This window comes from Canis aureus, chromosome 28, assembly GCF_053574225.1.
Source record: "Canis aureus isolate CA01 chromosome 28, VMU_Caureus_v.1.0, whole genome shotgun sequence".
NCBI classification, from domain to species: Eukaryota; Metazoa; Chordata; class Mammalia; order Carnivora; family Canidae; genus Canis; species Canis aureus.
The window spans coordinates 12,875,128-12,902,626 of NC_135638.1; the positions used below are offsets into that span (position 1 = coordinate 12,875,128).

The 27,499-nt window shown below is 35.1% G+C and overlaps 1 long non-coding RNA gene across 5 annotated transcripts in view; it reads right to left on the minus strand.

Moving 5' to 3' along the window:
- The window catches only part of LOC144300420 (uncharacterized), a 245,578-nt gene that overhangs the window by 168,986 nt on the left and 49,093 nt on the right, over positions 1-27,499 (minus strand). The gene's annotated exons all lie outside the window — the stretch shown is intronic.

Below are 27,499 nucleotides of genomic sequence, written 5' to 3' on the forward strand. Positions count from 1 at the left end.
ATGACACTGAGAAGAGTCCTCAAATCATAAAGTTGCTGTGGTGATTAAAAATAAAGGCAGGAGTGCATGGGTGGCTCAGTCAGTTGAGCTGCTGACTCTTGGTTTCAGCTCAGATCATGATCTCAGGGACCTGAGATCGAGCCCCATGTTGGGCTACACACTCATTTGGGAGTTTGCTTGGGATTCTCTCCCTTTCCCTGTCCCTCTTGCCCTGTCCCTCCCTGTGATCTCTCTAATAAATAAATCTTTAATAAATAAATGTATGCAAAGTTATTAGAAAAGTCTGTGTAATAGAGTAAGGGTCTTATAGGCATTAATTAGCTATTATTATTATTATTATCATTAGCCACAAATTCAAATAAGGCACCAGTGAGCAAAAGATGAAAGCTCTTTCTAGCCAACGTATTGCATTCATAACATCTTTCCACTTGTTTTCTGTCTCATACACAAATTGCAGGTAGCCACAGCATTAGATGTAATGTGCCCTATTGTGCTGAGAATACCCATGACACACTTTAATATTTTCTACTCTTTTCTATTTGATTTTATTAACATGCTAGCCACATAACTCTTCCTCTACGGAATCTTATGGGCTGCTTGACTTAGGCCTGGAAGGCTGAAACAATTATGATGGGAATGCAAGGGAAAGTTAAAATGAATAGCTCAAATTAATGAGTTTCTGCCCCTGGAGCTATGATAATCCCCCAAACCACATGCTACTACATAATGGGGGAGGAGTGGGGTGGATGTTGAAGCGATTTCCCCACTATCCATTGTCATACATATATTACCACATACTTATGAGTAAACACTTTGGGAAATTCTCTTTTTCTGGTTTGGACTTCAACATTGTTCAACTCCCGTAATAAGGGGTTATGATATGTTTAATAAAAGCTCCTAAGAGTGTGCCAGCTCCCCCTGGCCCCACCAAATGCTGCTCATAATCCATGAAATTGACTTCCTGATCTACTAATAAGTTAAAATTTACAGTTTAAAAAATCCTATATTATCTACAAGAGCTGAGACATCATACCATGTGGGCTCTTGGTTCAACTTCACCCAAAATAAGGAAAACCAAAAACCAAAAACAATGAAAAGGCCAGGATCATCTTCCAGCATCCTCGTTTTCTCCCTTCTTGACCTTCACCCCCTGTAATGCTTCCATCAGTGCCTAGTGTCTTTATTTTTTAAATTCCCTTCTCTCTAACATCATAAGTAGCATTTAAGAAGACAAACACTGGTGGGGTGCTTGGGTGGCTCAGTAGATTAAGTGTCTGACTCTTGACTTTGGCTTAGGTCATGATCTCAGGGTCATGGAATCACTGGGTTCTGCACTGAGCGTGGAGCCTGCTTGGGATTCTCTCTCACCCTCTCCCCATCACTTTTCAACCCCTCATCCCCCTGCCCCCATGCATATTTTCCCTCTAAAAAAAAAAAAAAAAAAGAATAAACACTGGAGTCAGAGACCTGAATTGGAGCCTTAGTTTATTGGAGCTTATTTGTTCTCTAACTGAACAACTACTTACCTCTTGGAGCCTCAGTTTCTCCCCCTACAAAAATTGGAATACAATGAATACATAATAAATGAGTATTTGTTTTCACCCCCAGAACACTAGGTTTTAGATGTCTAAACTAAAAGAAAGAACTTTTAACTACAAAATGTCAAAGATTATAGTTAAACTGTAAAGAAGGAATTTTTATGGTCAAAGAATGCTTTTCAACAAGTCCTAAAGTAACATTACAGACATTTATATATTTGATTCTGTACTTGCTGAAAAGAATGATGAAAAAGGAATAAAGCAAAAAAGCAAACTGTTCCTAAAGAATACTAGCTAAATCTCTTTTGTCTTTGAGGTAGTCTGAAAATATTCAGTTACAACTAGGAGGTAAATTATCTATCTTTCTTCTTTTAAGACTAATATTTTAGAAAAACAATTCTTGAGAAATGATTCCACACTGAGTTCTTTGGAAAACAAGTAAGTTAAGGGGTGAATTAGCTGAATGAAAACTGTTTTTAGAATCATTAAGAATCTGTATGACCCCCCCCAACCCTTCCCCAATGAATCTTCCAATTTGCCACATGCTATTTTATACTTTTGTTAAAATCTATTTATGCATTCACATTACTTATTCACAGCCAGGAGATCAGAGCCCTAAAACAGAAATCACATTAAATGCTGCAGACAGAATGTAGAAAGGCTGTAAAATTACCCATCCATAGTTATGGAGCTGTTATTAACCCTATGGCAAGAGGCCAATTTACAGAAGTTATTTAAAGTTGTCATTCAGAGAATGTTAGCACTCCACTGTGGTCCCATATTTTCCACATCAATTACATTTGATTTATAAGTTTTCACTTTTGTAATGCCTAACATTTGGCCATCAGCAGTATGGCCTTTTGCAGCTAGTTATAACTAAATAGAAATTATACTTTATATTTTGATAATAAATGTATTGGGTAGATTTATGTTCTTGTGTTTGACTTTACATTATTCCTGAATATTCAGTATCCCCAACATCAATTTCAATGGGCTCAGTGACTACTCATGAGTTTGATTAAGTGCTAAATAGAGGCACTTTCTGCTTGGGACAAGGAAGAGATAAAGGAGGAAAAGCTGAATAACTTCTAGAGCTTAAAAAAAAAAGGAAAAAAAAAGGAGTTGGAATCCAATCCTTCAGATTTTTCCTTTCTTTTGCTGTTTTTATATGAGGGTATCTAATGGGTGAATTGAATTTCAGTAAGCTAATAGCCATGGATTTATTCTTGATTCTTGCCAGTTACTGTAGTAATATATCATTCTTTAAATTGATGCTTCAGACCATTGATCATTACACTGAACTGAAATGGTTAAAGAAAACCTAATAAATTATGACTGGGATAAAATCAGAGCATGACAAGAAAATGTAACCTTGCATATCTACCTAATTATGGATGAACTTTTTGTACAATTGATAGTTTTGAGATGAACTTAGTTTATGCTAGAAAAAAAAATCCCATCCCATTGTGATTATTGTTCCTTCTAATATGCTTATTTAAAAATTACTCAATATTTCTTAATGGATTAAAACTGAGCTGAAGTGGATAGCAAAAGGAAACCAAATGCAAAGAGGTAAAGAGCCAATTACTACAGAATAATTTGTATCATCTAGCAACTCTTAAAAATGCTTTAATAATTTACTATGTCTTCACAATAACCCTTATAAGAGTACAATTTTACAAAGCTCGAGTCCAAGGAAAATTAAATAACATATTATTTATTTTACATACATTGGTCATAAAACTTTATTTTAAAAAAGCAAATAAATGATCCACATTTATTTATAACTAAATAAAAGTTACAAATAGAAATCTGAATAGTGATTATCACTGGGGGAGAAGAGGGATATGGGGTAAAGGAAGAACTCAAAGAAAAATGAAAGCTAAACCTGGTTTCTAGGGCAGGGGTTGGCAAACTATGGCCCATTCGCCAAATCCAGCTACAACCTGTTGGGTAAATAAAATTTATTGGTACACAGCCATATCCATTAGTTTGCATATTGTAAGTGGATGCTTTTGTGCTACAACAGCAGCATTGACAAGTTGTGAAAGAGACCATATGGCCTATAAATCCAAAAATAATTGTGGGTCTTTACAGAAAAATTCCACTGACTCCTGATCCAGCTAGTAAAAATAAGGAAGGCCTATATTAATTATTATTTATGTGTGGAATGATAGGATTTATTAACTCATTCAGTTGCTTCAGTTTTATCTATCTTCATCTCTAATGAGAAATTGTTAATTCCACACAAAATTACATACAAGTAGTGAAAGGAAGGGCAATTGATATTAAAAAGATCAAGTTGTGTTTGTTCTATAGGTTCTCCAACCTGAAGAAAGAATCCAACATAGTCCTTTTAGCATGAAACCAGGAAAGGGATCTTAACTTTGACTACAATAGAATGATAAAATAGTATTTTGTAGCCGCCCACTGAGGCTGACTATACATAAACTGAAAGAGAATTTGGTGGAAATAGAGTTATTCTATTCCATCCCCTAGATTCTAAATAACTTCTTAGATACCAGTGAAAGCACAGTGGTCTCTTTTGGTGCTTAACTGTCCCTTCCAGAAAGTGCAGATCATAACAGCAGGTTATATATAGACCACTGGTTCTCAACCTCTGATTTTGACACCTTCCTTGGCCTGCTAGACATTTGGCAATATCTAGGAAATTTTTGGTTGTCACTCCAAAGGCATCTAGTAAGTAGAAATCAGGGATGCTGCAAACATCCCATAGTGCACAGGGCAGCCTAGAACTCAAGTGCTGAGGCTGAGAGACTCTGATACAGACTCTTGGATTGAATATATTGACAATTAGAGTTAAGATTCTGATGGGGAGGCCAAATCCCAGATAAGTAAATGCCCTTTACAAAATACCGTCAGGATTTGGCACACATGATGCAAACACAGACACATATTCAAACACATCCTACACACTCTATTATTCAATAATCACAACCCTTGAGGCAACATTCTATAATTCAAACTTCTTGGGGATATATCTTTCCAAGTCAAAAATACTTAATAAAAAAAAATACTTAATTACTCATACATTTTGCCTCAGGTCTTTAGTATATCATGTATGCAAGGAGGCAGTGCGCAGATATAACTTTAAAATTACACTAGTTTTCACTTTATCATTCATTATATATAGATAATTGCCATTTTGCAACAATGTGAATGGCAAAAAGTCACTTTCATGAAGTTTCTTGTTATGCAGCTTTGAGTAGGGCTTCAGCATCTATGCATGCCCTGATCTATGTCCAAATGATATTACTGAGCACTCTAAGAAGAGTTTCTGGAAAATTATCTGAGCTTAAACAGTTTGGTTGTCACCACCAAGAGACAAGAAGTGGTTTTAGTAAATGTTTCAGATGTATCCCAAAGAGGCTGTGAACATTTTCATTGAAATAAAGTATCTGTTTTATAATTAGCATTCCATATGTAACTATTCCCTTTTTTAATTTTAGTAAATTAATGGGTATTTCTAATCTTCACAAGAAGATATATGACAGCTTTGTTGTTCATTAAGTGTCTCATTAGCAGGCTCTAGAAAAGTAGAATTCTAAACAACCAAAATTAGTAAATGTTAATAGACATTTCTGAAACTTTTAAAATGCAAGCTATAATGTTCATAATCACAGCCAGCATGTCCATCATTATTTATTTATAGATGTTGTTAGTAAAGATCTAGCAGAAACACTTATTAAGGAAATTGAAATAGTTGTCTTCACAAATGAATTAATCAATGTCTTATTCTGTGTGGCCCACTTTAAACTGTAAAAGTATTAGGATTTACAATGTGCCTTAATATTGTACAGTTCGTCAAGAGAAATATGAGACATTCCCAAAATTAATTCTAAGCACACCTACTATTGCTCTATTTAGAATTAACCTAAACAAAATTATGAAGCAGATAATATGTATCTCAGTGTGCTTCCTACCCAATACATTTAGAGGTTAAAAAGCCTCTTTTTATTTTGTTTATTTTTAGCTGACTTCATCCCTTTTGGTCCAGGTTGTTCACGTTTCCAGCAGCACAATCACCTTCAAAATATTGGGGGTTGACTCTGTTACATGAAAACTGTATCCACAAAACTAGCCAAATAATTCCTGCCCCACCTTGATCTGCCCATGAGGCTATTGTATGATCATGCCCTTAAAAGTCCTATTCTTTAGAGGCAATAATTTGCATGGCATGCTCTTAAGATTCTTAAAGATATATTTTTCTGTTTGAAATTCAACCTTAATCTTACATTTTATGTGAAATAGTAAAACATTAATTTTAAGTACAGTGTGAAGTTAAGAATGTATATTGTAATTCTTAGAACAAGCATTTGAACAGTAATGCAGAAAAGTATGGTTAAAATGCCAATAACTAAATTAAAATTGAAATTTAAAAAACTATTCCAGGGACGTGTGGGTGGCTCACTGGTTGAGAGTCTGCCTTCAGCTCAGGGTATGATCCCAGTCTGGTGATCAAGTCCCACATGAGGCTCTCTGAGAGGAGCCTGCTTCCCCTCTGTCTCTCTCTCTGTCTCTCTCTGTGTGTCTGTCATGAATGAATGAATGAATGAATGAATGAATGAATAAATAAATAAATAAATAAATGAAAATTTTTAAAATAAATAAATAAAAATTTAAAAAATAAAGATAATCCATTAATCAAAAGATGGCAGGAAAGGAGGACTAGAGGAACCAGAAGCAGAGGTGGCAAAGAAAAACACATAATAAATTGATAGAATAAATCCAACAATATCAAAAATTACATGAAATGTTAATAGACTACAAATGCCAACAACAGAATTAAATGGTCAAATTGGATTTAAGAAACAAAACAAATAAGCATAGTGAAAAGAAGAGAGAGAGAAGCAAACCATGAAACAGACTCTTAAGTACAGAGAACAAACTGATGGTTATCAGAGGGGAGGTGATGGGGATTAAGGAGGGCATTTATAATGAGCACTGGGTGTCATATGGAAGTGATGAATCACTAATTTGTACACTTGAAACTAATGTTACACTTTATGTTAACTTAATGGAATTAAAATAAAAACTTAAAAAATAAATAAAAGCAAATCCCAACTACACGCTGGCTCTTGCAGAGATGTACTTTAGAAATAAAAAAACAGATAGGTTGAAAGTAAATAGATGGAAAATACAATGTCAGCTTAACAGTGAGTCTAAAAGGCCCTGTTAAGTTACATTAATATTAGATAAGATAGAACTCAAAGTATAATCTATGACTCAATAATGAAAATAAAACATAAAATATATAGGATACAAATGAAACCATGCATACAGGGAAATCTACAGCTTTAACTGCAAATATCGGAAAATAAAACCAGTTTTAATCCAATGGCTAAAACTTCCACCTGAAAAAACTACCAAAATAAAAGAAAACTAGAGTAAATAGAAGTAATAAAATAGTAAAAATAAGAGCAAAAATTAAAAAAGGGTGGCGGGGGAGTGCCTGGGTGGCTCAATAGAGTAAGTGGCCGACTCCAGTGTGGCTCAGATCCTGATCTCAGGGTCCTGGGATCAAGCCCTGCATTGAGCTCCACATTAAGGAAGGAGTCTGCTTAAGGATTCTTTCTCCCTCTATCCCTACCCCACTTTGCACATCCATGATTTCTCTCTCAAAAAAAAAAAAAAATATTTTTAAAATAAAAAATAAATCAATAACCAAAATTGATGATTTAGAAAATGTAAAAAGCTAAAAACTGTTTCTTTGAAAATATCAACAAAATTGATAAATCCCTGACTATAGTGATCCAGAAAGAGTGCAAATTACCAATATCAGCATTGAACAAAGGGTTGTCATGACATATCTTACAGACATTAAAAAGACAATAGGGAAATAATTTGTATAAACAAATGCCAACAACTCTGATTGCTTAATAATAATATTTACTGTAAGGAGCTGTTAAAAAATAGTATATATAAAAAAGAAAGTATATAAAGTGTTTGCATTACATTGGTGCCAAAAATAAACAAGGCCTTATAAATACTGTATCTCATACAGCCTCATACTTCCATGGGTAGGAATAATTTGTTCTGCTTAGTGGATGAGGAAACTGGAGTTTAGAAATAATAACTAACTTTTCAAAATCTGCAGAGGCAATAAATAAAAGGTTGTTACTTGAACCCACTGTCTACTTGGGTCCAATGTATACCCTTTTTAAATGATATATGACATGTTGCTTTAGTGATACAGATATATTTTACCTTGTAAAACACTATTTGTAAATATTATCATCCGTTTTCTTATCGTCTCCCACATTCCAAATACCAAAATTGATATTTTCCTTTAAAGTAAAACAAAAAAAAAAGCTACAAATAGGATAATCACAAAAAATTCTGAAAATCCTAAAAATTCTGAAAGAAATTACAAGTAAATTTTAGTAATATGAATACAATATAAAACAACCATAATCACAAAAGTCCCCAAGATCTCTAGGTTAAGTATATTTTACACAACTTAATATTTTCCATAGGAACTAATTCAGTGCCAACCAAATTATTTTTAAATTTTTGTTAAAAGACACATCTATAACTTCAAACTCTATGTAAACTAAATAGACATAACAGAAAAACTATAAAATAAAATTATTACCACACAAATCATATGAAAATGTAATTCATTAAATTAAAATTTCTAAAGCATCAAACCAAAAAAATCATCTGACCTCAGGTTTCTTTTCTTCAACAAGATGCTAAGTGACAATGGAGCAATGTTTTCAAATTTCAACAGGAAATTATAACATACTGTCATTTCAATGCATGGCAAGTTATAAATCAAATGTGAGTCAGGGACACCTGGGTGCCTCAGTGGTGGAGCATCTGCCTTTGGCTCAGAGTGTGATCCCAGAGTCCCAGGATCAAGTCCTACATCGAGCTTCCTGCATAGAGCCTGCTTCTCCCTCTGCCTATGTCTCTTCCCCTGTCTCTCTCTCTCTCATGAATAAATAAAATCTTTAAAAAAAAAATGTGAGTCCAAATTAAAGATACTTCCAGATACTCAAGGAATTAAATCACTAATTCACCATTCTTTCTAGTGAGTTTGAATATGCATACTTAAACAAGAATGGAAAATATAAAGAAGCCTTGGGATACGAAAAAAACAGTAAGCTCTTGCAGAGTTCAAATAGAATAAAGTTCCACGATGACAGCTTTGCAACAAGTAGAGAAAATAGCTGGTCCAGTTCAGAAAAGAGGTCCATGAGCTCCAAGAATTCCTCATAAAGAACTTCATGAGAAACAACACAAAAATGTATTTTATTAAAAACTCAGAGTTCACATATGTAGCAAATAACAATGTGGTATGATTTTCAGTAATTAATGAGGAGTTAGAAAAGATAATCCATTTCTCCTTAATTCTATTGTTTTCTTCTAACAATGAAGCCTTAACAGTAGATCTTCAGGAAGAGAATGCTAGCACAACACATGGCTCTGAAGCAAACAACGCTGAAGTAATAAAGTGTATTTAGATTAAATCTACAAAATCCTGAAATATTTATTTAAATATATACAATGCATGAAATACTTATGTAAATATGGATATAAAGCATAAAATATTTATATCAAATAAATGTATGCATTAAGAATGAGACCCAATTATGTTTGTAAAAAAACAAACATAAATATTATCAATATTAATAATGTAAAATTTATAGATGGCATAATGTGAAAAGAAATGGCAAGCATGCTAATAATCATGTCTTACATTAATGCAAAATCAAGAGTTACTTCCTGAATTTGATACAATTATGTTTACATATATTGTATATTAATAATACTATTATCAATTAATGAGGGCAGAAAGGTATTGAATAATATGCTTATCTTTCATAATAGAAGCAATAAAGTTGATATTTCCAAAATTGATAGTTCAAGAAACAGATTATCATTTAGATGTATGGAATTAGCCAACAAAAGATCTTACAACAACAGTTGAAAATGATCACCTCTGACAGTGTAAAAGATGAAGTTTTCCATTATAAGTCCTTCTATATTTGAATTCTTAGCATGCCTTTTGAATTTGGATAAAAACAAAATAATTTTAAATAAAAAATAAAACAGAAAGAATATTTCATAGATAATAGCACATAACCTTGAATAACAAATGAATACTCTGAATATATTGCCATTGACATGAGCAAAAAAGTACAAAAGCCAAGAATAAATTTCTTAAAGAGGTAGACAATGGCTGTAATTCATGTAAATTATTCTATATGTAATATCATTAGCAATAAAGTAAGAATTGATACAAGAATAATTTAACTTCCAAAAATTCTGCGGGCAATGCTCCCGTGTAAGCTAAAAGAAATGTAAAGAATCAAATACTGCTGAGCATTTATGGTAGTAAGTCACTACTGAAAAGATCCAGGCCACCAGTAAATCAAGTACTTCAATAAAATTCCTAAAAGCATGAGAATGTTTAACTATATTCCAATAATGAGAAATATAAGCAATGAAAATTATTGGCCAGAATAGTCTCCAACAGAATTCTGGAACTATTCATAATGCTTCCATTAAAGTTTGGTTATCACCAATTAAGATAATAAAGAATATTTCTCCTTCAAAGATAAAGTCTTAGGATTCACAGGCCTTTGTCTCCACTTGCAATATCACCCTATGCTACCCAAAATCCCGGGCTATTTTCATATAGTTTTAGAAATCTTGGACTTTACTTTGTAGGGAAGATGTAATTTAAAAACTCACAATTATTCAATAAGCTTCAGTCTTGAAAACACCAACTGTCTTGCAGTCTTCTCAGCTTCAATCCTCTAGGTAGATTATGAACACATCCCTTGATATGTTCATCACATGCTGACTTCCATTTGCATCCTAACAGTACTTTCTTTCTGACCACAACCTTGAAAAATAAGCATGTTTTCTGTCTGTAGTCTGTATATCTATAACTTCATTTCAGGAAGAATCTACTCTTCTCACAGCCACCTAGGGGCTGCTCAATATCTTATGGTAGTGTAGTCCAATGAATATTTTTGCTCCAAAATGTATTTACTAACAATTATGATTCAAGTAGAATCTGTTAAATTAGTGACTGCATGATTACAGCACCAAGTAATTTGTACTGCTTATGCTGTAACTGGGAAATAAAACAATCAATCTCTATGGGTAGGTTTTCTCAAAGACTTAAGGAGCCAGGCATTCTTAAAATTACTAGAAGGAAGCAGAAAGAAGGGATCATTACACTCAGCTGGAGTGTTATGTTAAAAGAGGAGGAGTAACGCATAGTGATCAAAATAGATAGTTTTACTTCTCCTAAACCACCATTAGTATAGCACAATTTCAACTCCAACAAGAAACAGAAAGCAGAAATCCCAGAAACCCTGAAAAGCACAGGCAATAATAATGTCAACAATGAATGACATGTACTGAGTACTTACTGTGTCAGATACTTCACCTACATCATCTCATTTAAGCCTCAAAGAATCCTGTACACTATATGCTATTATGATCCTTATTTTGTAGATGAGGAAACTGAGACTTAGAAAGGATGCCTAACTTGCCCATATCCAGCAAGTGGTAGGATAGTGATTTAAACCTCGACAGTTTGATTCCAAAGCCAATATGCTTAAGCAGTCTGTTACACAGCTCACAACAAAGATTCACACATAAATAGTTAGAGTGGCAGATAGATTTTATTAGAGCTGACACCTAAAAGATAGGTATCAATGAAAAAGGGTAATTGCAGGTCCTAAAAAGGAAAATAAGGAAAAGGGAGATTAACAATCTGTTGGGTCAGTACTAAATGGAATTTAAAGGTACCTTAATCTCTTCTGGAAATGTCTCCCAAAACTCAAGACTGATACAGGAATTAGTCATAAATGACAATTAACAAAACATGGGAAAGTCAGAGCTAAAGTGAACATACCTTAAGATCTTATTTGAAAGTGATTTACATTTAATGAGTATATTTTATTTTTAATGAGTGTGTTTTAATAAAAGTTTAATTTAAATCTATTTCTATGCATGAATGTGTATTATGGAAGGAAAAAAGAAATATTTTAAATATCCAATGTATCCAATCTAAAGAAAAGACTGATACAGAGATTTGCAAGGGGAAAAAAAAACCCACAATGTTTTCTTTTTTAGAGAACAGATTTTAAAAATATAAGAAAAAGGATTATTCTGCCGGCTTTATTGTTTTCTTCCTATCTCTATGAAAATGTTCATCATACTCAGTCCCCATTAACGGCTCAACTATAAAGTTTATTCAGAATTTTAAAATTAACATAGTTGATATGGAGTCTTTATTTCAAAAGAGATTTTTCTATATGTTACTCTTTCAAGCCTCACTTTTTCTTTACCTAAAGTGCAACTGTAAGATCCGTTAAGCTGCATTTCTCCATCCACCTTAAGGTGTCAATGTCTTCTTGCAATTCTAGACATCATCGTGTACAACAGAATCTCCCAGGATTATGTTTTTTAAGACTTTATTTATTTGAGAGGAGGGGGGAAGAGCAGGAGCAAGGGAAAGGGCAGAGGGAGAGGGATGAGCAGACTGCCTGCTGAGCAGGGACCCACCCCTACCCCCTGAGGTGGAGCTCAATCCCAGGACTTTGAAATTGTGACCTAAACTGAAGTCAGATGCCTAACTGACAGTCACCCAGGTGCCCCATGGGATTATTTTTTAAATGATGATCTCTGAACTGTTATCCAGATTATTCTGAATCAGAATCTCTGGAAGTGAAGCAAGGTATATTTTAATAAACCCCCTAAATAGCTCTTTGGACACATTAAAACTTGATGGCATTGAATTATCAATTCCATGATTCCTCATCTGGAACCCTAGACTTATTCACTGAAGCTTTATGAAGAAGTGAAGAATGAATACAAAATATGTGTCAATATAGATATCAAATACGTTACCAAAATATTATATTCAGACTTTAAACTTAGACTCATTAACTATAAAATAATATATTTTGATTTTCCTTTTTTTAATTTTGGTTTTCAAATAAAGAAGCCATACTAAATGAGATTTATGGGAAACTGAATTATTATTAATGATATCTGTATGAAAGTATCAAATGCAGACCGAGTCAGATCAATGAAGTCATCACTTACTCATGCCTCAAGAAATCTTGTGCCATCCTTCTCCTAAGTGCTGGGGACAGAAATATAAATTAGGGGATGCCTGGGTGGCTCAGTAGTTGAGCGTCTGCCTTTGGCTCAGGGCGCGATCCTGGGATCCAGGATCAAGTCCTGCATCGGGCTCCTTGCGGGGAGCCTGCTTCTCCCTCTGCCTGGGTCTCTGCCTCTCTCTGTGTGTGCCTCTCATGAATAAATAAATAAAATCTTTTATATATTTATTTTTTAAAAGATTTTATTTTATTTACTCATGAGAGATACAGAACGATATATATATATCTATATATATCTATATAATATATATAAATTAGATTTATTCCCTCCAATAGAACTAAAAACAAATCTTTTAAAGGATTTTATTTTATTTACTCATGAGAGATACAGAACGATATATATATATATAGATTTATTCCCTCCAATAGAACAAACTAAAAACATCTCTGTAATACAATGGTTTAAAACAGTAGAAAAAAATAAAAATAAAACAGTAGAGATATGCAGAAGTATTTTGGGAGAACTTATGAGTACAACTATCCTCAGTTGGCTGGAAAGTGAAGGGACAGTGTCAAGAAAGGCTTCCTGAAGATGACTCATGACATGAGACTTTAAATAGAAGAATTCCATAGATGGATCAAGGGTAAGCATTAAGAGCACTCAAGGCAAAGAGACAATAATGAACAAAGACACAGGGATAAGAAATAGTATGTTATGTCTGATAAACTGTGAGTCATTCAGTGAACTGAAGAGAAAACCAAGTGTCAGGAAATGGTTCAGATTTGAAACTTGAAAGACAGGCAAAAAATAGATCATCACATGCACAGTGAAACATGTGAATGCATTGGACTTTAAGTAATTTGTGTTCTGCTCCTCTCTTCCGGAATTATACATTTCATAGACTGCTTGATATTAACCCAAAGGTCATTGAGATTGTATTTTTTAGTCTTTTTTTTCCCTTTGTGGGATTCATTCTATAATTTCTCTATCTAGGTATTCAAGTTCACCAATCTCTTCTGCAATGTCTCACATGCTATTAAGCCCATTCAGTGAATTTTTTTTCAGATACTGTATTTTTCACCTCTAAAAGTTCCACTTTCTGAATTTTATAACTTCTATTCTCCTTCCCATATAATTATGTTTTCTTTTATTTTTTTTTATATGTTTTCTTTTAAATCCTTGAGTAGGGCAGCCCCAGTGGTGCAGCAGTTTAGCACCGCCTGCAGCCCAGGGCATGATCCTGGAGACCTGGGATCAAGTCCCACGTCGGGCTCCCTGCATGGAGCCTGCTTCTCCCTCTGCCTGTGTCTCTGCCCCTCTCTCTCTCTCTCTCTCTCTGTGTGTGTGTGTCTCTATGAATAAATAAATAAAATCTTTTAAGAAATTAAAAAATAAATCCTTGAGTATATTTATAATATTCATAAGGAATATATTAATATAATTTATCATTTATTTAATGTCATTTGCTAATTTATCATTTCTATCATTTTTATGTTTGTTTCTATTGACTGACTTTTCTTCTGGCTATGGGTGCAATTTTTTCATAAGTTTAGTAAATTTTGATTGGTGATGGATACTGTATATATTCTATATTGCTGGAGACTAGATTTTGGTCTGGCAACTTACTTGATCCTTTGAAGTTCGTATTTAAGCTTTAAAGACTGAGTGTAAGCTTTCCCAATAAGAATTCCACAAGAGAATTAAACTCTAGTGTCTAACACAACATTATCCATAATGAATTAACTTCTCTCTAATGCATTTAAATGGTATTATACTACTCTTGAGAGAAATAAGAAAATAGTTATTCAAATTCTTTCGATTGGACTCCTGGTTGAGAAAGACTGACAATTTAACTGCACTCGGCATGACCCCCTTTGAAGTCTCCCTGGAGGTTCCACTGTTCAAGGATAGCTCTTCATTTATAGCTGATCAAAAATGTCTCTCAGCCCTATGTGAATTTTGGAAACTTTCAACTTATAGTTTCCCTGGTTCTTTGCCTGGCCTCAGGGTGTTTCTTCATACACTGTACAGCTTAGCATTTAGGAACAAACTCAAGGGGATTTCTTTTTTTTTTTTTTTTTTTTTTAATTTTTTTTTTTTTTTTTTATGATAGTCACACAGAGAGAGAGAGAGAGGCAGAGAGACATAGGCAGAGGGAGAAGCAGGCTCCATGCACCGGGAGCCCGATGTGGGATTCGATCCCGGGTCTCCAGGATCGCGTCCTGGGCCAAAGGCAGGCGCTAAACCGCTGCGCCACCCAGGGTTCCCTCAAGGGGATTTCTATACAGATTTCTGACATTCTTTTTCCATGTAGCTTCTATCTCTCTGTTATTCTGCTCCACAAATTCTAGAGGCCTAAAGATCCCCAGACGCCAAATACTGTCTACCCAACTCAATGAAACCATAGTGCTCTGTTTTAGACACCTCTTCCTATATTGTAGTCCAGAAGTGCTGGATGGCAGAACGGTGGGAAGGGAGTAGACTTATTTTGTTTCCCATACTTCAGTATTGTGCCAACTGATTGACCAATGTCCAAAAATTGTTGAAATGCGTATTTTGTCCAGTTTTCTAATATTTTAGGGAATGAAGGTAAAACCAGTCCAGAGTGAAAGTTTTATCTTACACTTTAGATTATAGTTCTTGGAAAGCTGATAAAAGATTCTTTTTTATTTTTTTTATTTTTTTTTGATAAAAGATTTTAATCAGAACACTGACATGATTAGATTTACAGATCATTCCAGCAATTATGTGGAAGAAAAACATGAGAACAATTAGACTGATGAAAGGGAGAAGCTCCAAAAACATCTGAGAGGTAAAACTATCAAGATGAGATGGTTTATTGAACATAAGAAGAGGAAGAAGTCAAAGATAACTCAAGAACTCAAAATTGAAGTGTGTGAGTACCACAAACTTACATGGGGAAAGGGACCTAGTTTATGGTGATTTTAGTTTTATTCATATTGCCTTTGATGCATACTTGGAACATCCAAATGAAGATAACCACTAGAGAGCTGAATATATAAATTTAAGACTCAGGGGAAAGTCCTTGGCTAGAAGAGATAAAACCAAGAGTAACCAGCATATAAATATTAGTTGAAACTATAGAGGAAATAACATTGGTCAAAGAGAACATATAGAATCGTAAGACAACTAGAAGAAAATAAAATAACACTAACATTTAAGAGACAAAGAAATAAAGTAGAGATGGAGAAGTCTTGAAAAACGAAGAGAACCAGGAGACTGCAGAATTGAAAAGTCAAGAAGCAAAGAATTCCAGAAGGAGAGATTAAAATACTATTTCAAATAGGTATTCCAGCAAAACAAAAGAATGGCCACTGACTTAGGCAATTAAGAAGAAATGAGCAGCAGGGTGCCTTGGTGGCTCAGCCAGTTGAGCATCTGCCTTGGGCTCAGGCCATGATCCCAGGGTCCTGGGATCAAGGCTCACATCGAATTCCATGCTTATGGGGGGTCTGCTTCCCCCTCTGCCTCTCCTTTGGCTCATGCTCATTCTCTTTCTCTCTCTCAAATAAATAAATAAAATCTATAAAAAGAAACAGATAGCCTTTTACTCACTCAGTAGGTGAGTGTAACTGAAAGTGCCAGAAAGTAGAGAAAGTGAGTGAGAATAAATAGCAAGTATAGATTACTCTTCTAAAGAATGAAAGAAGAGGGTTAATTAAATTGAAGGTAAGAAAGATACAGATCAAGACAATATATATACTGTTAGTATATGAGACTTGAGTTCTTGAAAGCTGAAGATCTTAAAAATACAAGAAACAGGGAAAAACACAATGGATTAAGGTCCCAGATAGAGAGGCCAAGAAGTCAAGAAAACAGAAGGATTATTTAGCATTGGCCAAGAGTTTTGACCAACACTGGTATTGGAGTAAAGAACATAGAATCAGCAACCAAATCAACAAAGAATGCTTGTTCTGACCAAGGGTTTCTACCTGGTTTCCAGAGAAATGGCAGGACCTTGATCTGAGATTGAACTGCCACAGTTTAGGAAGAAAGAGCAAGGGTCTCAGAAACTGAGAGTAAGGGCCTCTATTCAGAGCCTTATGCAGTGAAAAGACCCTAACTAGGGAACTATCATTGAAAGCCTTATTCTCAGTATGAGCTGTCACATAACATTCAGAGCACAGTTATATGAAAGGAGATAAAAATGAGGATGCTGATTATAATGATGATGATTAAAATAGATGCTCTGATATATCCCCCAGGTACTCCCTTCAGAACTGTATTCCCCTGGCTGCTAGGAGTGCTGCTGGCTGACAGCCCTCTCAGCAAGTTAATCTCAGCTGAAGAGGGCTGCCTTCCCCAAGGTCATGATTCTTTTCCAACCACAGCCTGCGCCCCATGACTAGTCAATGCCAGGGTGCAGAAATCTAGCCTTGGGATAAGGTGAAGAGCCATTCCAGTTTCACTTCCCTACAGGGTCAGCTGAGGCCTTGGTTGCTTACCAAACAGCAAACAGTCCAACTTGTCTCTGGACTTCAAAATCCTCATCCTTCCTTTTCTCCAAGATAGGATTTTCACATAAAAAACAGGACACCCAGGTAAATTTGAAATTTCAGACAATTATGTTCCAAATAGTAAATTTTATATAAAGAATCAGTCATTGTTTACCAGAAATTTATATTTAACTAGGCTTCCTATATTTTTACTTTCTAAATTTGGCAACCCTATCCACAGGTATTAATTTGAGAAGACTCCCTAAAAAACTTATTTCACACTAGTCTCTATCTCAGAGCTGGCCTCCTAGGGAATCCCACTTAAAATAGTAAATTCTGGAATTCAATAACCTACTTGATGGCTGGCAGTGAGGAACACATGTCTAGGAATACATGGAATACAAATAGTTCCCAGCAATATAGCAGTATAAATATTAAAACTTTGACTGATAATGGCCCGGGATGGCCTACAGTGGAAGGATTTACTAGTATACGGAATTCTTCAGTAGTTTGAGAAATATCAGAGAAACAGTACAATTATAATGACAACGGAATTGGATGGTTATGGCTGGAGACAACTGACACTTTTGAAAAAAGATCATACATAAGAGTGATTAAATAGCAATTAAAAGCTAAGGATGAAAGAGGATTTCAGTGAAAACAACGAGATACTTGGCATCAAGTAACCTCTTCTACCCTGGAGGGCAATGTATTTTTTGGTCTGCTAAGGGCTTATACTATAGACATATAAATTAAGGCATATTTAAGGTTTCCATTTCCTTCCCATTGAGCTCATACCAAAAGGTTAAAACATACTGCATCCATTGGCATGAATCTCGCATAAAATCACATCAGAACAACAAAGGTATAGCCATAAGCATATAAACTTGGGATTCAGTGGTCTTCTCACACACTGCACCACTCAAAACCTGCCAGCCTGATACAGCAAATAAAAGTCTACTGATGGCACAGCTAAGGCACCAGCTCAAAGACAATATCTTACAAGAATGGGACACTATTCTCTGGAAAGCAATATGCATGTACATGTACTATACACACACATCCACATCTATGTAAGTACAATGGCACTGTGTTCCCAAGAGGTAAATTCATAGATCTGAGAACTTAGGGATGAAAGAGGCAGTCTCACCTGGGTAATTTTTGATTCCTGCCTCACAATTTGGGGCTCCTTGGGTTGAGAAGTCCTGACACCCAAAAAAGAAATACTTCTCCTAGGGGAAACAGCAAAAGTGCCATTGAACTTTAAGCTGTAATTGTCAGTCTGGCACTTTGGGTTTTATATGACAAAGAATCAGCAGGCAAGAAGAGAAGTCACCAGGCTGGACAGAGGTAATGGAACCTGACCATTAGGAAGAGGTAAACCCACTATTATATAATGGAGGCAGAGAAAAATATGTTTGGCACACAGGTAAGTCACTTAGACATTGCTTGTTACTCCCTTGCCCAATTTTGATGTAAATAGACAAGTACAGAAGCCAGGGCCTGAGAAGGGTATAGTGACCAGGGACTTGAGTACACTTCCTAAAAAAGTACTATGGCAGGACAAGAAATGAATTAAAAGACAAAGAGTACAAGAGAAAAGTAATATAGAGATCTGAACAAGCTTTCTCTAAGTTTAGAGTGTATATATTTTTTTTGTATAATCCTCTCCTAATTTTCTGAGGATTATGATCTATTGTCATGGAAAACAATTATGACATTATAGAGAATGCAAATTAGTGTTTATTGAAAAATCCATGTGTCAGAAGGTTTTCTCATATGATTTTACATTAATTCTCACAAAAAAACCTGTAAATTAAGTATTGCTCTCTACAGACTAGGAAATTCAGTCTTAAGAAGTGAATAGTGAAAGTTATTTCTACCACAACATGTCCACATAGAAAACTAATAGAATTTATGGACTTCAGACACATTGAATAGCACCATGGAGATCAACAACAGTACTGAAGGGAAGGGGTCAAATGTAATACTCAAAAGCACTGCTCCACAGTATAACTTTCTGAAATGATGGAAATGTTCAATATCTATGTCTGTCCTTTCCAACACAGTAGCCACTAGCCACATATGCTACTGAGCAATTAAAATGTGGTTCATGCAACTGAGGAATTAAATGTCTGATTTTAATTAAATTTGAATTTAGGGATGTCTGGGTGGCTCAGTGGTTGAGAGTTTGCCTTTGGCTCACGGCATGATCCTGGGGTCTTGGGATCAAGTCCCACACGGGGCTCCTGCAAGGAGCCTCCTTCTCCCTCTGCCTATGTCTCTGCCTCTCTCTGTGTGTCTCTCATGAATAGATAAATAAAATCTTTAAAATAAATAAATAAATTTGAATTTAAATAGCCACTACTATTGGACAGTACAGCTCTAAAGGATCGCTGGACTTTCTCCTGCATTTCTAATAAAAGTGCCCAGGGGTTAAGATGGCTAATACAAGAAAAGCACTGCAATTTTGAATTACCAGAATAAGACTTCTAATTCCCCTGCCACATACTTCTTCTCCCTCAAGTTCCGACAAAACTGGACCTGGAGCACCTGGTGGCTCAGTCGTTGAGCATCAGACTCTTGGTTTTGGCTCAGGTTACGATCTCATAGTCGTAGGATTGAACCCTTCATGTTCAATCTCTGTGCTTAGGGCAAAATTTGCTTCAGATTCTTTCTCTCAAATAAACTTTAAAATCTTTTTAAAAAATGGACCCATTGTATGTCAAGCTCTAATTCCTTTTTTTTTTTAATTCCAGTTAATTAACATAGAGTGTAATATTAGTTTCAGGTGTACAGTACAGTGATTCAACAATTCCACACATCACCCAGGGCTCATCATAAGTGTACTCCCTAATCATCTAATCATCATCACCTACTTTACTCATTTTCCCCACTGACCTCCCCTCTGGTAACCATCAGTTTGTTCTCTATAGTTAAGAGTGTTTCTTGATTTTTCTCCCTCTTTTTTCCCTTTGCTCATTCGTTTTGTTTCTTAAATTCCACATATGAGTGAAATCATTTAGTATCTGCCTTTCTCTGACTGACCTATTTTACTTAGCATTATACTCTCTAGCTCCATCCATGTCATTGTAAATGGCAAGATTTCATTTTTTATGGTGGAATAATATCCCATTGTATAAATACATACCACTTCTTTATCCATTCATCTACCAATGGACACTTGGGCTGTTTCTATAATTTGGCTACTGTACATAATGCTGCTATAAACACAGGAGTGCACATATCCCTTCAAATTAGTGTTTTTGTATTTTAGGGGTAAGTACCCACTAGTGCAATTACCGAATCATACCAAACTCTAATTCTTAAATACAGCAATGTGCCACAGACATTGACGAAAAACTTTTAGCAGCCACTGCAAAATCCAGACAGGCCCTATTATATGGAAGCACCCAGAACTGCTTTTCATTTTTCACAACTTCTCAGCTGGAAGAATTCTAACTTTCTCAAAAATAATGTACTGATATATTAAGTAAAACAGCTGGGTTTTTTGTTGTTGCTGCTGTTGTTGTTTTTCTGCCTGTTTTGTGAGGAGGAGCTGGTTTGGTTTTGGTTTTCATTATCAGCCTCATTTTTAAATGTCTCCAGTTTATTGTTTACTATCTGTGCAACCTCCTCCTCTAGAGATTTAGACCAAATAGATTTTTCCTGATTAGGTTGCTCATCATTATTTTCTGAGCTTCCAATTAAGTATCATTTGGCAATCTGGCAATTTTGTGAAACATTAAAGCAAGCTGTATTTCAATTTTGCCTTTTAACTTTTAACTTTCATTAAAGAGAATCTATTTTGAGGCCACTGATGAATTGAGACCTCCAAATATTTCATAAGTTCTGATGCCATGCCAAATCTATAAAAATCTACACTCTTCTTAAAAGGATTTGTTATATCGAATTCTATGACAGATCATTTACCAAATTGAGTATATATAACTAATTTTCTGGCTTCTCTCATTCAGTCTAATAAGTCACATTGAAATCCTTAAATTCTGGCCATTTCACAACTTCCCACAACTATTTCAGAATTAACTCTATTTTTCTTTGGAGGAAGTATGAGGTGAAAGAAATACCTCATAGAGAGTATTCACAAGGTACCTATCCCTAATTTCACATAAATACTCACTTGTCTCGCCTGCTTCTTTGCTGAAATGAAAAAGAAAAAGAAGATGCAGATTTTTAATCCCTAGTGTGGACTAGGCATAAAAATTTCTGGCATATAGAGGGGTCAAACCTTTACCCTCAAGGTATTATGGCCTTCAAGTAACTAGCTAGACTTTGGAAGCCACATAAAGAGAATCTGAGCAAATACTAAACTCTCCAAAGCCAAAGAGCCTGAGTTGAATTCTGATTCCATTATTGAATATTAGACAACTATTATATATTATATATACACCTCGGTTTCTTCATCTATAACATGCAGATGATAATAATATCTCATAATGTTCTGAAAATTAAATAAGTCAATACTAAAACACTAAGAACAGTACCTGGTACACTAGCATAAGTTAAAATAAGTATCATTAGAATTACAACATAAGAATGTTGAATAGAATTTTGGTGGTTATTCATTTTATGTGTATATTTAACATTTGCATGATTTTAGAAGCACTTTTTACACATACCTCTGGGACTTTAGTATTTAGATTTTAGAAACAGCAATAAAATGTTAAGCATTCATTTACAACTTGATACAAGCAGAATTCACAGAAAAGGAGTTTTTCATTCAATTTGGAAATTGGTATTGTGATAGATGTGTCAGTGATAGAGATACGAATCTTATATTCCTAATGGAAATTATGCTTACAATTCTCATAATGATAACAGTTATGGGCATTGCTGTATCTATGGATATATATTATACATCCAATATATATATTATATATTTATATAATTCATTCTTAGCAGATTTGCTTATTTGAGCAACCAGTATTAATCACCTTTATTTCATCTCTTTTTGCTCTTTTATTCACCTCTATTTCTAAGTATGGGCAATAAAATTATCAACAAAAGTTTTCATGACATTTATTCTAGTAAAAGATAAAGACATTAAATGCAAAGAAATCATACACATGTGAAAATTCAGCTGGTGTACATGAATTTACTTGAGCATACTAATTGAAGAATTTGACCTAGTCAATGAAATCAAGGAGTTGTCCCTAAAAAAGAAAGAATTGGACTCACGTCTAAAGGGTGAAAAAAGGTTAAATGCAGAAAGGAAGATCATTCCTAGAAAGAAAACAGCATGAAAAAAACCTCACAGAATAAAGTGAAGAAAATAAGGTAAATGAGATCCTCAACAAAGCTGGAATGGTAGGTAAGGAAAAGATCATACAGAGACTATAAAGCCACGTTAAGGAGTTTTACTCACATCCTACAGAATCCACCGAAGGATTCCTAACCAGGAAGGGGGAGGAAACAAACATAATCGGGCTTGCTTTTACCCAAGATTGATAAATCTACAATGAGAAGACAGATTGGGGAAGAGGGAGGCAAGAGTTAAATAGATTAGTTGAGAGGCTATTTCAGTATGGTATCTTAGTCTACCAGGTAAGCAGCAGAGATGGAAGGAAGCATAAATTCAAGAGATAATTAGGGTTCCTGATGATTCACTGGATGTGGGAGTTGAGAAAGAAGGAGGTATAAAAGATACCTTCTGCATTTCTAGTTGTATAACTGGATGAGATTTAGGGAGTGAAAAACAGAAAATTTTTGGACATGTTGCATTTAAAATGTCTTTGAAATTTTCAAGTGAGGATATCAGGTTCACAGTGGGGGAATTCCTTATTTCAAATAAAATAAAATAGCTGGTACCACACGACTCTTCATTTTTTTTTTAAGACTTATTTATTTATTTATGACAGACAGAGAGAGAGGCAGAGACACAGGAGGAGGGAGAAGCAGGCTCCATGCTGGGAGCCCGACACGGGACTCGATCCCAGGACTCCAGGATCCCACCCTGGGCCAAAGGCAGGCACTAAACCACTGAGCCACCCAGGGATCCCCCACACTACTCTTCTTACAGTAGTAAATGACTGTAAAACTGGACAAAATATATGAAACAATGTTTTTGAACCTTAGTAAAAAGGCAGCATTTAACTGATCCCTGAGAAAGAGGAAACACATATGCTAAGCCCCATAATATCCATAAATTTCTGCCCAGGAAAATTTTTAGACTATAACCTAGGGGACAAAGTTAAGCAGAGCATAGCAATATCACTGAGCTGAGGAGATAGATATCAAAATTTGGAAATGCTGAAGTGGCTGAAGTTTATGGGACTGGATACTGTAGACAAGGAAGCTACACTGAAAAAGATCTCACAAATTTACATAGGAAGCATCTAAACACTTTTGCTAAATTTTTAAACTGTTCATGCATACAGGAAGACTCAAAAAAGTCCAGTAGAGAACTATGTCTAAGAATTTTTTTTTTAAGATTTTATTTATTTATTCATGAGAGACACGAGAGAGAGAGAGAGAGAGAGACATAGGCAGAGAGAAAAGCAGGCTCCATGCAGGGAGCCCAATGTGGGACTCGATCTCAGGACTCAGGGACTCCAGGATCATGCCTTAGGCCAAAGGCAGGCACCCAACCACTAAGCCACCCAGGTGTCCCACGTCTAGGAATTTGTAAAATAAAATGAATATTCTGGTGGTTGCAAACTGCTTAGAAAATAGAAATTCTGACCAGCCAAAGTGGAGAGACCTTACTGAACTCAAGACACTCTGCTGACACCTCACAGAAAGGTGATATCATTGCAGTAGGCACTCAAGCTAAGGTGTACTCTAGACTTTAAAATAGTTGATAAAACTATAAAAATAGGCTCTGAAAAATAGATGATCCACTAGCAAATTATCTGTCTGCCAGCTAAAAACCCAATATTTCTTAAAGGAAAAATTTTTAAATTCATACTTTCAAAAACATCTTAGAGTGTTTATTACAGGGCAGCCTGGGTGGCTCAGTGGTTTACCACCACCTTCAGCCCAGGGCGTGATCCTGGAGACCCGGAATCAAGTCCCACATCGGGCTCCCTGCATGGAGCCTGCTTCTCCCTCTGCCTGTGTCTCTGCCTCTCTCTCTCTCTCTCTCTCTGTGTGTGTGTGTGTCTCATGAATAAATAAATAAAATCTTAAAAAAAAAAGAATGTTTAGTACAAAATAAAAAATTAATAAATGTGAGGGCGCTTGAGTGGCTCAGTCGGGTGGGTGTCTGACTCTTGATTTAGGCTCAGGTCATGATCTCAGGGTCATGAGAGTGAGCTCCAAGTCGGCTCTACACCAAACATGAAGCCTGCTTAAAATTTGCTCTCCTCTCCCTCTGCCCCTCTAATTCTATCTCTAAAAAAAAAAAAAAAAAAAACAGTAAAGTGAATTAACAAGCCCAGGGCAGCAGAGTGTACTTCCCAATTCTCTTGATAGAGTCTGGCATCTCTAAGATACCTCAGCAGCTTAACCTAAGTGCCAATGAAATAAAAAATAACAAAACAACAATACAATTAAAGCAAGGCAAAAACAAATACAAACATACATATATAATCATATAAATGGCAATATATAAAGGGGGAAAGAGAAAATAAGTAGAAAATTAAAACTACTAGATCAGACAAGCACAACTCAATAATTATATCATCTGTGGTTTCACTATATTAAGAAAAATATTTCTGGAAAATATTTTAAATAGAAATTAAATAGTTTAATTGAAGTAAAGGAAAACCAAATTAGTGTCTTTGAAGATCCAGAGGATGACATATCTAAAAAAGAGAGAAAAAAATATGAAGACAGTACAATCATGAGGGAAAAGAAAAACGAATGATGATTTAGGATATCTAATAATCATGATACTTCAGAAGAAAAAAGTAACAAAGGAAAAATTATATAAATTACAAAGGGAAATTCACCTCATTTAAAGAAAGATTTGAGAGGCACCTGGGTTGCTCAGTTGGTTTTAACATCCAACTCTTGGTTTTGGCTTAGGTCATGATCTCAGGGTCGTGGGATCAAACCACCAGGTTCCACATGCAGCACAGAGTCTGCCTGGAATTCTCTCCCTCTCCCTCTATGCCACTGCCTACTACCCACCCCCACCCCCCAGCTTACTCTCCTTCTCCCTCTCTCTCTCTCTTTAAAATAAAATAAATATGTGATGCCTGGGTGGCTCAGTGGTTGAGCAACTGCCTTGGCTTGGGGCATGATCCCAGAGTCCCAGGAATGAGTCCCACATCGGGGATTCCTACAGATGTGATTAAGTTAAGGATCTTGACATGGTGAGATCATCCTGGATTACTTGGGTAGTCCCTAAATGTCAACGTAAGGGTCCTTATAAGAGAGAAACAGATAATATACTATGTACAGAAGTGAACAGGGACTGAGATTAGAGTGATATAGACACAGACAAGAAATGCTAACAGTCACCAGAAGCTGGAAAACAAGATGCATTCTGAATGCTCTCTATTGCTCATCTATTCTGAAGATCCTCTAAACATTTAGAGCAAATGTTTGTAGCATATTTAGAATCTAAAAGAGGCAAGGAATGGAATCTCTTCTAGAGCCTCCAGAAGGACTGTGGGACTGCTGACACCTTGATTTCAGCCCAGTGATACATATCTCAGGCTTCTGGCCTCCAGAACTGTCCAGAATAAATTTCTGTTGTTTAAGCCACATAGTTTGGGATAATTTGTTACAGCAACCACAGGAAACTAATAAACAAGGCTAAAGAGAAAATTTTATAAGTTGCCACATGGTAAGAACAAGTTATTTCAGAAGGCAAAAAACCAGACAAATACCAGACGCCTCCTCTACAACTCTGGAAGCTAGAAAACAATAGATTATCTACAAACAATTGATAAATTAGAACAGCGAGAATCCTAAAGTTAGTATATCAATTACCTGTCAGGGTGAAAGATATCCAAGGATTCAGACAATATATAACCAACATGCCACATCTGAAGAAAATGTTTAAAGAAACTAGGCAAATGGGTTAAAACAGAGAAAGATGAAAAGGAGGGAAAGGGTGGAAGACACGAGCTTTTCAATACATTATTATTAAATCTAAATGGATAAAGAGAATGTGTAATATAATTAAAAGATATTTTGAAAAGAAAACTTAATAGCTGCCTTAAAAGTCATAAACTTTTTCAGCACAACAGAGATATTGTAGGGAGAGAAAAAGTAAAATCACGTTAGATATATCATTGTATTGGAGAGAAAGCAGTGGTAAAATAAAGCATGGAGAAGATGATCATTAGTATCCTGCTTTCATATAATAATAAAGACATACATATTAGAAACATAAAATGAAAATTATGATATAAAAACACACAGAATTCCTAAATGAACAGGAAGAAAGGAAGGAATTAAATGTAACTTCAACAAGTCTGCAAAAATAAAGAGAAAAAGGAAACAGTATAATTAAAGAAATAGTCATCTTAAATAAGATGGAAAAAAAAAAAAGGAGGACAGCAGATTTTACACTAAATGGAAATGGGCTGGATTCTCCTATTGTAAACAGCATGGTTAGCAATGTGTTGGGTTTTTTATAAGAAACAAATTAACTCAAAGTGATTAGGAAAAATGTTTTCAATTTTTAAATGGGCCATGAGATACCACAGAAATGCCAAATTCCAGAGTCTAGAAAAGTACACTGGTGCCTAATGGACTACTGCAAAGAGAGAAGCAACATGTCCTGTCAATCATTTCTTAAGGACAGAGAAAAGCTCCAGTTTTTACTCACAGCTTCCAGTAAAGGTCTGTAAGTCACACTTCCAATCCAAGAGTTGATATAAAGGGTAATAACATGGGCATTTCACAGTAATGAATGAAAAGATACAATTCCAGGGGAACAAAGAGACATAAGAATAGAGACAGCAAATAAAGATGTCAACAAATCATTGTAAAGGACATGAAACATAATCATGGTATAAGGCATAGGTAGCTCAGCATCAAAATACTATAAATATTGATTGTGAAAACCAAAGAGTGATAAAACTACATTGAGAGGCAGGAGGAATAGGAAGATTCATGTAAGTAGGGTAAATTCATAACTACAGTGACAAAAGCCAGTATATATCTAAAATCAGTAAATTAAAAGCTAGCAGAAGTAGCTTCTTTAGATATGTGAAGGAAGTTAAAGATTGATATAAAGAAGGACATACAGTTTCCCTCTAAGGGACCGAATCTAGGGCAGAGAGAAGTGGGGTAGAAGAGTGGTATATTTTGTCATAACCTTTTAAATTGCTTGATTTTTAAGCCTTATACATATATTGGATTAATTAAAATTTGAATTATTTTTCTAAAGCTCAATGAGGCACAAAATAAATTCAGTAAATTTATAAGATAGATCTCTTTCTTTAAATGTCAGTCTTTATTAAAAAGGTG